We start from the raw sequence: 16,707 nt of genomic DNA on the forward strand, positions 1-16,707 counted from the left end.
GAGTACATCTTGTGTCATAAGTCACTGTGTATTATCACTCATACTGCCTATGTGACCCTGGACCACAAAACCAGTCACAAATCGCACTGGTATATTTGTGGCAATGGCCAACAATACATTGTATGGGTCAAAATTATCAATTTTTCTTTTATGCCAAAAATCATTTGGATATTAAGTAAAGATCATGCTTCATGAAGATATAATATATAAAACATTCATTTGTGTGAGTGAATGCAGCACAATCGGCAACATAAATGAACAACTTTAAAGGAGATTTTCTCAATGTTTCGATTTTTTGCACCCTCAGATTCCAGATTTGCAATAGTTGTATCTCGGCTAAATATTGTCCTACCCTAACAAACCATACATCAATGGAAAGCTTATTTATTCAGCTTTCAGATGATGTATACATCTCAATTTCATAAAATTGACCCATGTTGGTTTTGTGGTCCAGGGTCACATATGTATATATGTATATGGGTCTGAGAAAGCTTCTAACATTCATACCTAAATGATTTATCATTGTTTCTGTTTGTAGTTGTTTTGTGAGCCCCTGGAAGCTCCACCAGCTGGATCCTGTAATGATTAGTTTAAACATATGCCACACGAATCCTCAACCCTGTTAAAGAAGTCTATTGTAAGATATGAGTAACAGGGACTTAGGCGAGCCAGTCCTCCAGCTGAGATGATACTGCATCAGAGATATTCCTTCACTCATTTATTCTTCAGCTTCTCTCCACACTGACTGCATCCCTCGCTGTAAATTAGTAATGCTGTTTTTCTCACTTATTTCGGTGTAGAGATGCATTTGTGAATTGATAGAAGTTTCTTTCATCAGGACCTGTTTTACAATGGAAGTAATGCCTTCAGTTTCTATATTCATTTTAATGGCACGGATGTAGTCTGTATTGCATGTGATATATATATATATATATATATATATATATATATATATATATATATATCACTGTGCAACGAAATAAGTGCATCTGTGCAAGTTGTGCATCTAAAATAAGTTTGTGTTTACATAATATGTGTACTGTGTATAATTATTTTGTATAAATACACACACTGCATATATATATATATATATATATATATATATATATATATACAGTATATATATAAATTTAAGAAAAATGTGTTATTTATAAAATATATACAGTATATGCAAATATTTCTTAAATATATACATACATGCACCTTAAATAAATACAAACCGCATGCGATTTGGCAAAGGCTGTGATGATCTTATGCCCAGCTTGTCAGTGGAGTGCGGCTGATCGGTAGTAAATACTGCCCCATTTGAACGCCAGAGGGCGCTCTCACGCAAACACGCTAAATATGCCCCGCCGCAGAAGTACAATAACGGCATCATTCCAGGAAATCCCTATCGCTCTAGCTGAATAAACAGAAGATTGAAACGCTTTGATTAAACATGACTTATAAATACACGACTGCCTTCTGTGTAAGAAGGCACATCATCTCACAGAAGAAGGATGCTCAGCTGTCGTTATGAAGTGAGTTTGGAGTAAATGCATGTTATTAAAGGTTATAGCGGAGGATCTTTCCAAATTTTAGATAAGACCCGCCCTCTCCACTTTTTGAAAAGTTTGATTGATTCACCAGAATGATTGACAATTAGGAGGACCAATAGTATAGGTTACCCACCAGGAAGTAAAACATCCTCCGCTATACCTTTAAATGTTGTCTGTTGTTGGACAAGAGGTTCATAAATGATTCTCGTGTTTGGAAAGATGTTTGACGCGTGTTGCTTTTTCAAATGCACGTTATAAGTGACTCAAACTCACAGTGCTTTCAGATGGAGAAGTGTTCACAGAGCCGTACATCAGTGACAAGCTGTGCATAAAGAATAATCGCAGCCTTTGCGATTTTAAAATCGCGATAAGCCATCTCGATTTAAGTGTGATTACATGGAAAGTGCGATTAATCGTTCAGCCCTACTGTATACTCATTACACACACACACACACACACACACACACACACACACACACACACACACACGTCACTTAATCAGAGATCGGAGATCGCACTGTGCACACACAGAAATATTCAGGAGCACAGAAACTTATCAACGCTGCCCCGTGACTTTTATTAATAAAAAAGCTTCACTACTGAATCGCTACATTATGTTTCTCAGCAACAATGTTTATTTTGAAGTAATTAAACTCACACCTTCGTTGTTAATTGAGAGAGAGATGCTGAACACACACAGATATGCATCCATCTCGTGTCGATGTGAAATGGGTGCAGGTGTGTGGCCGACCCCGGCGTTAGCGTGGAGGATGTACTCGTGGTGGTGGGAGAATTGATCGGTTTTGAGAATATTCTCTCAGCATCACAAATGAACAAGGCAATTGTAGTGTTTTTAAAAACGGATCAGTTAGTGAACCAGCTGGCAGAGAGCGGGATTTGGATCAATTAAATGTTTGTGCCTGTTGTAAAGTAATAATTTCAAATTCATCTCAAATGACGCCATTACTAAAGAGTTGATTCGATATGGAAAAATTGCAAGTCCAGTAAAGAATTATCTCATTGGGATGTAAAAATGTATTTCTTTCAGGCGGCAGATTTTGATGTTTCTCACTTGCGTACGTTAGAGATCTCGTTCCGCATGGGTCATGGAGAAAGTTAATATATGCTGTACGCGAGTACCGACAACCTTAAAGGTCCAATATGTAATATTTTTTGACCACAAGAGGGCGCAGTTTCCAACAATAACAAAGGCGAAGCTTGATGACGCTATGAAGGAGGTGACGATGGGAGATGTCTTTTTTAATGCGTTTTCACCATCTAGCGATGTATCTAAATGGAATTAATGAATCATGAACACGGATGAGGTAATTTATTCATTTTTGTATTACCTGTATGTCTGATCGTATTATTTTATGTCATCATAAATAATGAACTGCAAGGAACGTGAAATGTTATGCTATATTATCCCGTTACAACTTACAGCTATTTGTCAAATGATTTGTTGGGTTGTACAGGCATGTGGTGTAATTCATATCTATTAAAATCATCTTTACTGTAACTATTACGTTACTTTTACAATAAAAAAATAATTGATTTGCTTACCTGTCTATCAATACACTCGCGAGAGCAGAGTCTCTGTCAAGTCCAAGATTGTCGCGCAGCTCTCTCCATCTCGAAAACGCCTGGCCGATATTTATCCTGGTTTTATTCCGCCGTTTGTCACACAGTCTGCATGTATCCGAATATGGACGCTTTCTTTTTGTTGGCACTTCAATACTCGCCAAAGAGTAATCGTGATCCATAACAACGATAACCATACAGTCTATGGCTATAACGCTATAACCACCACTTCCGCATTTGATCAAGTGATATATATTATTGAAAAAAAGGATAGTGCGGAAATTGCGTCACTGAGAGGCGACATTTCTTTTCCGGGACGGACAGTTATTTAAAATCGGAATTTCTCTGAAATAAAAATTCTTTGGAGACTTTTGAGATATTGTAAGTACACAACTGGAGGAAATATATCACAATGTGCAAGTTATTTTCGGAAATTTTATTAAAAAATTGTTACATATTGGACCTTTAAGTGCTTCAAATGTGGAAATTTAGGCCACAAACGTTTCTCTTGCCCGCACAATAAAGTGGATAACGAACAGCATTTGCCTGTCGATTCAACGAAGAGCGGATCGTCTAAAGATAACGACAGTTTGAATTACAACGACACGAAAACAAGTGACAGAGAATAGGCCTGCTGAGCGAGTCAGCGGGCACAATGAGGCGAGTGAAAGCGATGGTGATGGTGAGCAAGCTGGATGTAGTTCTTCTTAAATGGCGGTTGGCAAACCAACTAAAAGGTGCATTGTCCGCCACTTACTGGATTGGAGTAGGGAGCACTACTATGGAGCTATTCTTGTGCCAATAAAAATGAACGTAGCTTTTCAAGAAACTAATGAAAATATAAATTGAAACTAAATAAATTATCTCTAAAACTGAAAAAGAATAAATCGCAGGCAAATTTTTTGACTTCGTTTTTAATACACTGCATGTTTTGCTAACTATTTCTCATATTTCAATCGCTGATCTGAACTTACAAATGCGCTTCCAGAGTTTTCATTTACGCTTCTGAAGTTTTCGTTTACGCTCCCAGAGTTTTCGTTCGCCGTTCTGACACATTTCTCTCGTGGGGGCGGGGCTAGTAGCAGTGTGTTCTCATTGGTTACTGAGCTTTTGATTGATAGCTTCGTGACCTGGAAGTGAAGACGTCAGTGCTGTGTTTATGTGTGGATGTGAGCGTCTGTAATCGCAGCTTTCTATTTCATTTTAGTGATAAGTTATGTTTGTTTTTTAATTTTATCTGTATTTACCTGCTGCTACTACTTAGTTACTACTACTTACTACTACTCACAAGAGATCTATTCAGTCTATTCAGGTGTAATTGCACATTAAAGTACTGTCTGTATATAATACTTAAAATATTGTAGTGTCCAATGTTTTCGGAGAATATTTGTTTATTCCTGATGATTATTTTGCATGTTAGGCTCTGATTAGGTTCAGCTGTTACAATTTAAACAGAATATTAGCAAACATGTGTGATATATTCAGCCGTCAAGAAAGTCAAACTTCAACCAGGTAATTAAGGTTGGCAGCCATGGCCATCACACTACTCATTGTTAGCATGATATACGTTTACACCATCAAAATTAATGATCACTTAAATAAAAGGAATTTAAACAATATGAAAATTACAATCGTGGCCTGCTGTCAGATACAGACCTCAAAGGGAATTTCATTACATATGTCACACAAAGAATGTTCTTGTTGCCATTTTTTTTAAAATAGATAATTATATTTAGTTATTTCATTTAATTAACATTTTCATTTAATTTAAATATATTTTAACAATCATCAACCGTTTCAATCGTGACTTATACAACCAGTTAAATTAATGTCATTGAAAATATGAATTCAAATAAATTTACATTCTTTATTGTCACTAAAGCATACACACAAGTATCAGAGTGAAGGTCTTGGATGCAATTATGTTGTGACAGGAAAGACCAGAATCCACAAAACATTAACTGCATAATATACATGTAATGCACAGTATTCTGATGATATACATTACTATACAAAATGCACAATTACAAATACAGAATACATTTTAAAAATTCATATACATTTTAAATGTTGCAATGATTCTTTGAACAGTTCCTGTTGCAGTACAAGTAACAAAGCAGTGACTGGACACAAGCAGAACAAGGATAGTCCACCCAAAACATGAGAATTCTCTCATCATTTACTCCTTCATGCCATCCCAGATGTATATGACTTTCTTCTTCATATAAACCTGGACAAAGAGTTTTAAGGAAATAATCCTTCTCTGTGAGTCCATAATACAAGTGGATTGTAACCCATGTACGTAAGATTTTTAATTGTTAAAACAGTTTACATAATCTCTATGATATACAGCCAATTTGTTAATGCCTCTAAAGACTCAACAAATCATAAAAGACTGGCTTGGATTGAGGATCTCCAAATGGATGTCACTGAAAATGAATGGGAAAAAACTTGTGTCCAAGCACAAACATTATCAATAAACACTCGTTTTAAATTGATCCAATATAATTGGTTAATGAGAACATACATAACACCTGAAAAATTGAATAGATTCAATCCAAATATCCCAGATATCTGTGGAAAATGCACAACTCATAAAGGAACATTATTTCATTGCATCTGGCAATGTGAGCACTTACAATCCTTTTGGAAAGAAGTCATCTGTGTATTATCCAAAATTATTGCTAAAGAAATCCCTGTTTGCCCCAAAATCTGTATTCTTGGTCTACTTCCATCTGCCTTATCTTTGAAATTACATGAACAGAAGCTTATAAATCTGTGTTTATTGCAAGCGAAACGCCTGATTGCCATACACTGGAAAAATACTTGTTGTCCATCTTTATCACTCTGGATCAAAGAATTGTCTTCTTGTATAGCAATGGAAAGACTGACTTACTCAATCAAACAAAAAAAGCACATATTTTACAAGATCTGGAACTCCTTCCTTCATTTTCTGGAACAGAATGGAATGACTCTTGGGTAATACCAATAATGTGATCTTGGGCTTTAGTTTACTTTATTTTATAATTGTTTTATTTTTTTTATTATTATTATTATTAATTATTATCTATTGGGTGTGAATATACCTTTATGGTTCTCTTGTTGGGGTAGGGAGGGTGGTTATTTTTTATTTTTTTATATATATATTTTTTTGTAGTTTTTTGTGAAAATCCTGTATTGTACTTGTATTGTAAAACAAAAATAAAAAAAATATGTTCACAAAAAAAAAACAGTTTACATTATTATTATTTTATCTAGCCTATTGTTTGACTTCAGAAGGCATTGATTCATCCACTGAGGTCGCATGGATTACCGTCACGCTCACTGTGTGTGGTTTTTAAAGCGTCTTTAGGACTCGCAGAGATGGATTACTTTCCTTATAATCTTAATTCGTGTTTATCTGTAGAAAGAAAGTAAAATGCATCTGGGACAGCATGAGGGTGAGTAAAATAAGTTAGAATTGTATTTTTGGGTGAACTATCCCCTCAACATTCATATGCTGTTGGTATGCTAATCCAAGATCAGCATAGACTAATAAGAATAAAGTGAAACCTCTTGTGTACTTGTGAACTGTGTTTGTTTTAATCTAGAGGAAATTTAAATATTTGCTAGTTTATATTAAAATAAATCAGGTGTCTGAAGATCAAGATCCCAATCATTCAAAGGTGATGTGTCTGAACAGAGTAAGATTATTGTCTGATGGGGACAGTGGATCTCTGGTACTGTCACTCCATCCTCTGTGTCAGCATCACAATTTTGTTTATGGAAAAGTTGCTCCACTCCTGGAAAATGAGAGAAGAAATGTATTATAATCTAACAATACAAACTGCTTTGAACTCCCCATACAGTAACAATTTGCAGACTTAAAATATTTATTATATATATATATTTAAGGGATTTTACAGTACTAAATATTTACCTCGGAGTCAAGCAGCATTTATCATCTGTAATACTGTTGTGTAACCAGTAGATGGCTGTATTGCCCTATAAACATATGGATGTGTATTCCCTAGTTGCTGGATGTTTTCAGTCATAATTACTTGCATGTATTAAGTTTTTAATGTGGACATATATTTATTATTAAAGACTATTAAAGATTTAACATTTGTCAAAGAAATGTTCATTTGAAGTGCTTTTTTTCATTATTATTAGTCAAATATGGACACAGAAAAAGCAATTTGTTACTCATACTAGATACATATAATAGCTTTATCAGTCATCTTTATCACACAAAAGTAATCAGAATAAATACTGCGACCAGGGCGATACTTAAAAATAATTGAGTGTTTACATATTACGAACAGAGACGTGGTCTGTGGTCAACTCGTGTCTCTCCTCTTTCAAAAACTTTGCATCGCAAATTAATCAGCAATTGAGAAATGCAGGTTTAAATAGCTTTATTGGCATGGTAAAAAAGGCTTTACATTGCCAAAATTGAATCAGGCAGTGATTGACAGCACTCTGGTCCTATGGCATCAGTCATTGACTGATACAGTACAGATAGGCTACTGTACAGTACTCTAGCTCAATGTTGTTTGGGGTGGCTGGGGGGAAATATGATCTAATCGAAGCGAATATGATCTAATCGAAGACTGTGACCGAATGTAGATAAACAAGTCATGTAATGATTGGGCTAACAGTTAAATCAAGACAACACAGCTCAGCTGTATAATGTTATGGGCTCTCACTGAGCTCTAAAATGCCTCTCCACCTGAAAAAAGCCAGTACTGTATTATAAATAGTATTAGTATAGTATAAAAAAAAAAAATAAAAAAAATCAGACTTACCACGAGTAGGCTAACGTTATCCAGTATCCTCCTGATATAGCGACGATGACTAATGATAAATATCATTCGTCTGTACTATTCCTTCTATAAGAGATCATCTCAACAATATAGTGTAGTAGCAAATAATTACAGATATAAACTTAATATCACTAAAATGAAATAGAAAGCTGCGATTACAGACGCTCACATCCACACATAAACACACCACTGACGTCTTCACTTCCAGGTCACGAAGCTATCAATCAAAAGCTCAGTAACCAATGAGAACACACTGCTACTAGCCCCGCCCCCACGAGAGAAATGTGTCAGAACGGCGAACGAAAACTCAGGGAGCGTAAACGAAAACTTCAGAAGCGTAAATGAAAACTCTGGAAGCGCATTTGTAAGTTCAGATCAGCGATTGAAATATGAGAAATAGTTAGCAAAACATGCAGTGTATTAAAAACGAAGTCAAAAAATTTGCCTGCGATTTTATTCTTTTTCAGTTTTAGAGATAATTTATTTAGTTTCAATTTATATTTTCATTAGTTTCTTGAAAAGCTACGTTCATTTTTATTGGCACAAGAATAGCTCCATACACTACTTGGTTGAAAACACTTGGCTGAGAATTTGAGAATTCCTCATGTATTATATAATTTGTTCCTTCTCCTAATATTTCCTTAAGTGAATGATTGCTCGCACCCCTATCCTTTAGTGACTGAACTAATTTAAGTCTTTCTCTATTGTATGCTGTTCTAGTAATATATGATTTACTGTTTCTGGAAATCCACATTTATCGCAATTACCAGTTTCATGTTTACCTATTTTATATAAACTTTGATTTAGTGTTGTATGCCCCAATACGTAATCTTGTCATTATCACATCCTTTTTCCTGTTATTAACAGTTGTTCTTTCCACCCCCACATTTCTTTGTATACTATACAGATGTCTTCCTCTTATTTCATTGTCCCATATCCTCTGCCACCTCTTTTTTACTTCAAATCAGCCCCTTAATTTCCGCTTTACTCGTCTGTACTCGGATGATGATCTCAGGATCTTTCAACGACTCCTTTGCCAGTTTATCAGGTTCCTCATTCACCTTTACTCCGCCATGGGCTGGCACCCACAAAAAACTCACCTATATGCCTAAGTGCTTTATACTATATAACTTCTGTAATGTTTCATTTAAAATATATTGTCTTGCTGAGGATGTTCCACATTCTAAACTTTGCAAAGCTGTACATATCACATATTTGAGTCTGTACATATCACATTACTTTCAGGCTGCTTTTCTTCTATCCATTGTAAGGCTAAGGATATGGCTATCAATTCTGTGGTAAAAACAAATATATATGATCTGTTGCTCTTTTTGATATATTGGACTGAGGAATATGAACACTGCTGCAGATGCTCTACCTGATTTCGGATCTTTTTATCCATCTGTGAATATTTGAGTCATGTTGTTGTATGCTTGATTAATGTATTGTTGAATGATTACTTTTAATGGCAAATTTGGTTCATTATTGTGTATCTCTTAATGTATGAATAGGTCTGTTTCTGGCATTGGGTAACAATGAGCTACTTCTGTCTTGATTATACCCATGTCCTGTGCCTCCTTATTTGCTACCCAGCCAAAACTATTTATACTTCCATACTCATACTCCCAACAGTTTTCCAGTACCTTTTTAACTGGATGTTTTTCATCATGTCCTTTAACATTGAACCAGTATATCATTCTTAACTTTCTCCTACGAACTTCTAGTGGCATTTCTCCCATCACTACTTGAATAGATGGTCTGGAGATGCTCTAAATGCTCCACAGCTGATCCTTAGAGCTTGAGTCTGAATTGCCTCGATCTTTTTGAGCCATGTTTCTGATGCAGAGCAGTACCATCAGACTACCATAATCTATTGCCGGTCTTATTAATGAGCTATATATTCTTCTTAAAGACTGTCTACTCGTTCCCCACTCAACCCCAGCCAAGCACCTCATTACATGTATTCCTTTTTTGCATTTATCTACTAGCTTTTGAATTTTACGAATATATTTAATTTCTTCCTCTTTTCCATAGTGCACCATCGTCTGCACACAGTGACCTCCCTATTCCTGTGTCAATTCGTGTATATATATCCTTAATCATAATGTTAAAAAGTATTGGACTGCATGCACTTGGGGAGTTCCATTTTCTATAGAATATATTTGTGAATATGTTGTCCAAATTCTAACTTTTATTGTCCTATTCAATAAGAAATCCTTGATCCAATCATACATCTTTCCAGTAGTTCCCATTTTATCAAGTTTCATTAACAAACCCTCTTTCCACAACATATCATGAGCCTTCTCTATATCGAAGAACACTCCAACTTCTACCTCTTTATTTACTTGAGCCTTCCTTATTGCTGCCTCCAGACTAACTACAGAATCCATAGCACTACACCCCTTCCTAAAACCACTCTGGTATTGTGAAAATAACCCCTTTTCTCAATAAAATATACTAACCTTGACATTACCATTGTCTCCATAAGCTTACATAGGTTTGATGTCAATTCTATTGGCCTATAGCTGCTTGGGTGAGATGTGTCTTTCCCTGGCTTAGCAATTGGCACTGTGACCCTGTGTTTCCACTTAGAAGGAAGTGTCCCTGTTTCCCATACTTTATTAAACAATCCTAGAATTTTCTTTAATGATGTTTCTGATAAATGTTTTATCAACTCTACACAAATTTCATCCTTTCCTGGAGAAGTCTTTCTTACCCCTGAGAGTGCTCTCTTCATTTCATACATTGTAAACTGTCTCTATGACACTACCCAAATGCTATCTTTTTTCGAAATGTTTTGGATTTTATCTAGTGCGTTGTTGCCTCATATCTTCTCATTTCCTCAGGAATATTATCATTACTATGCACCTTCATAAATGTTTCTGCTAATACTTCTACTTTGTCTTTATCTGAAACTGCTGATTTTTCTTTATCTGTTAAAACTGGTATGCTACTATATCTCTAAGTTCCACTCATCTTTCCCCCATATTTCGTTAATTTCAATATTTTCTCTTTGCTATTCTTATTACACGCCTCACTTTTGCTTGTTCCCTTTTATAGTTTATTAAATCATTCAAATGAATACTTCTTCATACTTTCCAAAGAGCTTTATTTCTTATATAAACTGCCTACATTCCTCCACCAAGGAACCACCTTTTTTCTATTCCCTGATTTTTTTTTCCAATTGCTTCTACTGCTGCTCTCTGCATTGCTTTACAAATATTTGCATTCAACTCATCTACATCCTCTATTACATCCAAAAACCCTCCAAATAATCTTCACAAATCTCCTTAAATTGATCCAGTTTGCCTTTTTTAAATGCCCATCTTTGTATTCTCTCTACCTTTTCTTTTTGAATATCTATTCCTATTTTACATAATATTGGAAAAATGGTCGCTTCCTATATTGTTGTGAGTTATTACTTTCCAAGAACTTTTTCTTGATTAACCTCTGCAATCCTGTATCCTACGTCTTGTTTTATGAAAGTTACCATCCCCCCTCCATTTCCACCTTGTCTGTCTTGTATTGCAATATATCCTTGTAATGTGAAATTAAGACATGGTTCCCCTTCGTCAGCTCACATGACGTGAGTCAGAAGTGATTCTGACGAATGGGGATCGCTTGTGAGAGCCTATCTACTTCGAGTGAAACTAAACGAGACAATGCACATTGGCATGTGATAATTTGCATCAGCCAGACGGTGAATGCTGTTCCTGTTCTGTATTTCTTATCTGAGAGTGTTTTAACTTCAAAAGACGAGTCTGCTTCTTCAGAAGATCGCCTCTTCAAGCTGGTGTTGGTGTTACAGCGCAGACATAGTTGGCCGCGATCTCACAGAGGGCAAAACAGCTGTTTTCACAGCTCAGAACGTTGCGTCTTCAATGAGAATGTTAGTGCTCACATCAGGCTTGCACTATCGTCCTGTTTGTGTAGCCGCAGTCATCCCTGGGTGCTTCAGCACCAGAGAGAGCAGTTTCCTGAAAGAGCTTACACGGTTTGACTGCGTCTTTTTCAAGATGTCATTCAAACCGTCTGTTTCTGGATGCGGTCGTTTCCTTTGACGGCTACAATCACTGTTTCACATGCCTGGGCTTAAGCGTGTTGAGACTGCGTTCGTGGGTGGTTCATGTTCTCTCATGAGAGCATGACCACGTTGGCACATTGTTCGTCTCCCCTTTCTCGTAAAGGCTTGAGCCGCTCAGCGTGCCTTGTGCCGTCAAGCTGACAGCGCGGGTTGTCACGGCAAACCAGCGCGCATCGTTCGGCACTCTAGATGCGCGGTCGAGACTCGAGTCCCTTTGCCTATTCCCCGATCTAGTTCCTCTTCTGGTGGCCACCAGAAAAGGGCTATTTTGGCTAATAGCACTGGTGATCTGAGGATTACAGTGAGCGTTCCCTGACGAGACCACCTCCTCGGGCCCCTCACTCCTCTAACGCATCGCAAACATGCTGAGACTGAGTTCATAGGTGGTTTATGCTCTCTCATGAGAGCATGACCACGTCGGCACGTTGTTCGTCTTGCCTTTCTCATAAGGGCTTGACCGTTCAGCGTGCCGTGTGTCATCGAGTTTGATTGCCACGTTCACTGTCTCGCATGCCTGGCAGCTTTCGGATGGGATTACTGGTCCTTCCAGCCCGATCTCACGGGAAAACGTACAAATTCTACAAAGTGGCTTATTCGTACGAATTCATACGACCTGACTCGTACGAATTAGTACGATTTTTGCAAAATCGTACATATTTTACGAATTGGCCAATTCGTATGAATTCATACGAATGACCTACCCCTGACCCCGCCCCTAAACCTACCCATCACGTGGGTTTAGACAAATCGTACAAATTCGTACGAGTGAGGTCGTACGAATTAGTACGAATTAGCCAACTTTTTATCATTCGTACGAATTCGTACGAATTGGTCGTGAGATAGCGTTGGTCCTTCTCATGAGGGACCAAGAGAGAGGGAGGATCCAGGGAGGATCAGATGGAGGGAGGATCAGATGTCGACTGGCCGGCTCAAAGGGCCGCTACATGGCAAGCACGTACTGGTCCGTATGGACAGCACTGCGATCGTTGCGTACATCAACCGTCAAGGTGATCTACGCTCCCGACGCATGTCGCAAATCACCCGCCATCTACTCCTATGGAGTCAGAAGCAGCTGAGGTCTCTTCGTGCCATTCACATCCCTGGCGTGCTCAATCGTGCAGCCGACGAGCTCTCACGACAGCCTGCGCTTCCGGGACAGCGGCGTCTCCATCCCCAGGTGGTCCAGGTGCTCTCACTATGATTTTAATTCTCTCTGTCCGACTTTCCGTTTGTGCTGAGCAATTTACCACTTCAACTATAAATTCTACAAAAGCTTTATCAATCTCCAGTGGATCCTTCTCAGTCTCTTCTATGTCTTTACTCATTCTTTGAGGTGCAACTTTCTCAATTTATTTTGTTTTTGTTTCCTGTTCCACTCTCTTCAGAGCCTCAGCATTTATTAACCCATCTTCCACTCTTACATTTTATACTTTCAAGACTTTTTGTCTCGCTTGGCATCCTTCGTACCCTGCGCTGTGCTCTCCCCCACAGTGACAACATTTGGGATTTACACTTTGTTCGCATTACCGTAATCGTGCTCTCCTCCAAATCTTGCACATCTTGCACATCTTTGCTTCCCTCTACAAACTGCCGCCACATGAGCAAATCTTTGACATTTAAAACATCTTAACGGGGGATGTACATAGGGTCTGACCATATAGCTCATGTATTCTAAATATACCCTTTCAGGTCATTTATCCTCGTCAAAATGTATCATCGCAGATCAACGCATTCTCATCCTAGGGCGTCATATACTGACACTTTTGACATTTCGTCTACATCCAATGCACATGGCACCCTTTAGCGTCAATATGACACGCACAGAGCTTTGTTCGGTTATGGGTAGGTTTAGGTCTGGGGTAGGGTTAGGGTTAGACCGTTATGTAGACGAAATGTCAAAAGCGTCAGTATATGACGCCTTGGGATGAGATCGGGCTGCGCAGATAGACATCTTCATTCCTAGTGCCTTTTTCTGTTGCTTGTTATCTTTACAAAATAAAAACAATTTACCACCCCTCAACATTTTTGCATTATCAATCTGCCCTATCTCGTCATTAATCGTTTTAGTTCATTTCAGAGGATTTATTGCAGATTCAGATTTGGATGCGAATTCAGTCATTACCTTGTATTCCTCCTTTCTTCTCCTTATCTGATGTCTTCCCTTTTCACTATAAGAATCGGAAACCTGACCCTAGTTTTTCTTTCTTTTTTCGATTTTCAAATACATTACTTCATTACCTCCACTCCCTCCATTTTCCGTGCTTGACACTTCTTCCTCCATTCCGGATCACTTCCGGCTTCCTACCATACGCACTCCATTCTCAATCCAGCTGTTGCCAACTTCCTTGCCCCGCCGGAAATCCACCTCATTCGCCCGAGTCCTGGGTGTAGTTATGCTGTTGTCAGGCATTTCGTTGTCATCAAGTCATGAAGTTGAAGATGTGGTTAATAGTGAGAATATGACTCAGACAGATGTACAGGCAGTAGAGGAAGGCTCAGTAGATGAGTTGGATGGAATGTCTCAATGTACTGATGATATCATGAAAGATGATGATCAATGGTTGGAAGGAGCAGAGATGTCAAAAGTGTTGAATGAAGATTTGTATACTGTGGCTCAAATCAGTGAATTACTTGATGAAACGAAGGGTAGAAAGGTTGAAGTAAGTGATTTTTATTTTCTGGACTTGGAGAAGTTTATAACATCTGTTATGTGGGCAAGGAGACATAGTAATCGTGAAGAGCTTTCACAGCAGAAGCATTTTAGATTTAAAAATAAATAAATAAATAAATAAAGACATCACTGCAATCCAACAAAAAAGTAAAACTGGAAAAATTAGGCCAAAGAGGGGTAAAAAATCGAATTAACTTTTCTTCTTGTCTGCTTTCTTTTTTTCTCTCTCTTCTTCTTATGGACTCTTTACGGATGGGATTATTGAATGTTAATGGTAGGAGGGAAGGTGGAAACTATCTAGAAACTCCAAACATTTAGATGTGATTTTCTTGAAAGAAACTCATAGTGATGTGAATAATGAGGTTGACGACGACTGTGGTGGGGTAATGTGTGTGTTCTTACTCATGGGACTAACCTGAGTGCAGGAGCTGCAGTTCTTTTCTCTCCTACCACTAAAGTTAGAATTCTGTCAAACAAATAAATTGAACCAGGGCGGTTATTGGCAGTTAAGGCTGATTTATACTTCTGCGTCGGACCTACGCCGGAGCCTCTACGCTGTAGGCAACGCGTTGGTTTTCATTTATACTTCTGCGTCGTTGTCCGCGATGACGCGCAATTACACTTGCAGAGGGAGCATGTGAAACCCGAGGGAGCGGTCCCAGCAGACCAATCACAGCGCTTGCGTCCGCGTAGAGTTGACGTGTTGTTACATTTTTGGAGAGGTGCACGTCAGGGTACGCCGAAGGGTACGCGCGCTACACACAGCCTACGACATAGCCACAGCTTAAGTTCGACGCAGAAGTATAAATTGGGCTTTAGAGCTGATATTAATGATCTGTTTTTTTGTTTTTGTTAATATACATATATATACCTAATAGTGGATCTGATAGGATAAATACTTTTAATAAATTGAAGATCTGAAAACAACAGCAGGTTTATGATTTGATCATTTTAGGAGGCAACTGGAACTGTACACTTGATCCTTCTTTTGATAAAAATGGAGAAGAACCTAATTTTCAGTCACCTACTGTTTTAGCTAATATTATTAAAACTTTTAACTTCACAGATATTTGGAGAGAAAATAATCCCTTGGTAAAACAATATACTTGGGTAGGTGAATGAGGGGATAATTTAAGCTGCACGTTTAGACAGATTGTATTATCAAAAATATGAAAAACAGAGTTGTACATACACCTATTGTCCCCACATATTTTCCTGATCACAAGCTTATTACTGTTGACTGCACTTTGATATCTAGAAGAAATAAGAGTTCATATTGGCATTTTAATGTAAAGTTACTGCAAGACAATTTTTTTTTTGTGAATCATTTAAGCATTTTAGGGAAACTTGGAAAAATGAAAAAAATAGATATGAAAATGTAATTTTTTCTTGGGAAATTGGTAAAACACATATAAGGGAATTTTGTCAACAATATACATCTTACTCAACTTTGTGTTTGAAACGGACTTTGGAATGGATTGAGAAAGAAATTCTAGTCATTGAAGATATATCTTGCTGACAATTTACAAGAGTGGACTGACAAGAAATTAAAGTTGAGTTCTATTCTAAATGAGAAAGTCAAGGGTGCTCTTGTGAGGAGCAGGTTTTTATCATTGAAAGATATGGATGGGCCTACTTCTTTTTTTTTTATTATTCTTTTTTTTTTTACTTTGAACATAAAAGTGTACAAAAAATATATATAGTTTGAAAAACAGTGATGGTCACAATACAAGCGATCCCGTAGAAATGCGAAGATTGGCAGTGGACTTTTATTCTAAGTTATATTCTGCTGAGAACACAGATGAGAAGAGCCAAAATGAACTTTTACAGAACCTTCCCTGTTTAACTGCTGAAGATAAACAAACTTTTGGAATAACTTAAGGAATTAAGTGCTGTAGTATTAGGACTTGCCTCAGGTCGTACCCCAGGTATAGATGGTCTCCCTGGCGAGTTTTACAAGCACTTCTGGACCTTAATTGGAACTGATTTCTATGAAGTAGAACAAGAGGTTTTTCATATTGGTTTGAT

At 37.5% G+C, this 16,707-nt stretch overlaps 1 protein-coding gene and 1 long non-coding RNA gene across 2 annotated transcripts in view; both read right to left on the bottom strand.

The window, feature by feature from the left end:
• LOC309484191 (uncharacterized protein) overlaps positions 1-16,707 on the bottom strand; it is a 255,358-nt gene that overhangs the window by 181,507 nt on the left and 57,144 nt on the right. The gene's annotated exons all lie outside the window — the stretch shown is intronic.
• LOC309483876 lies at positions 4,967-8,481 on the bottom strand. Its single transcript, XR_014200663.1, has 2 exons — positions 7,907-8,481; positions 4,967-6,901 (listed from the first exon to the last, which is right to left on the bottom strand). It is a non-coding gene; the product is annotated as an uncharacterized lncRNA (long non-coding RNA).

The sequence above is a fragment of the Leuciscus leuciscus genome (assembly GCF_965113295.1).
Source record: "Leuciscus leuciscus genome assembly, chromosome: 20".
Lineage (NCBI taxonomy): Eukaryota > Metazoa > Chordata > Actinopteri > Cypriniformes > Leuciscidae > Leuciscus > Leuciscus leuciscus.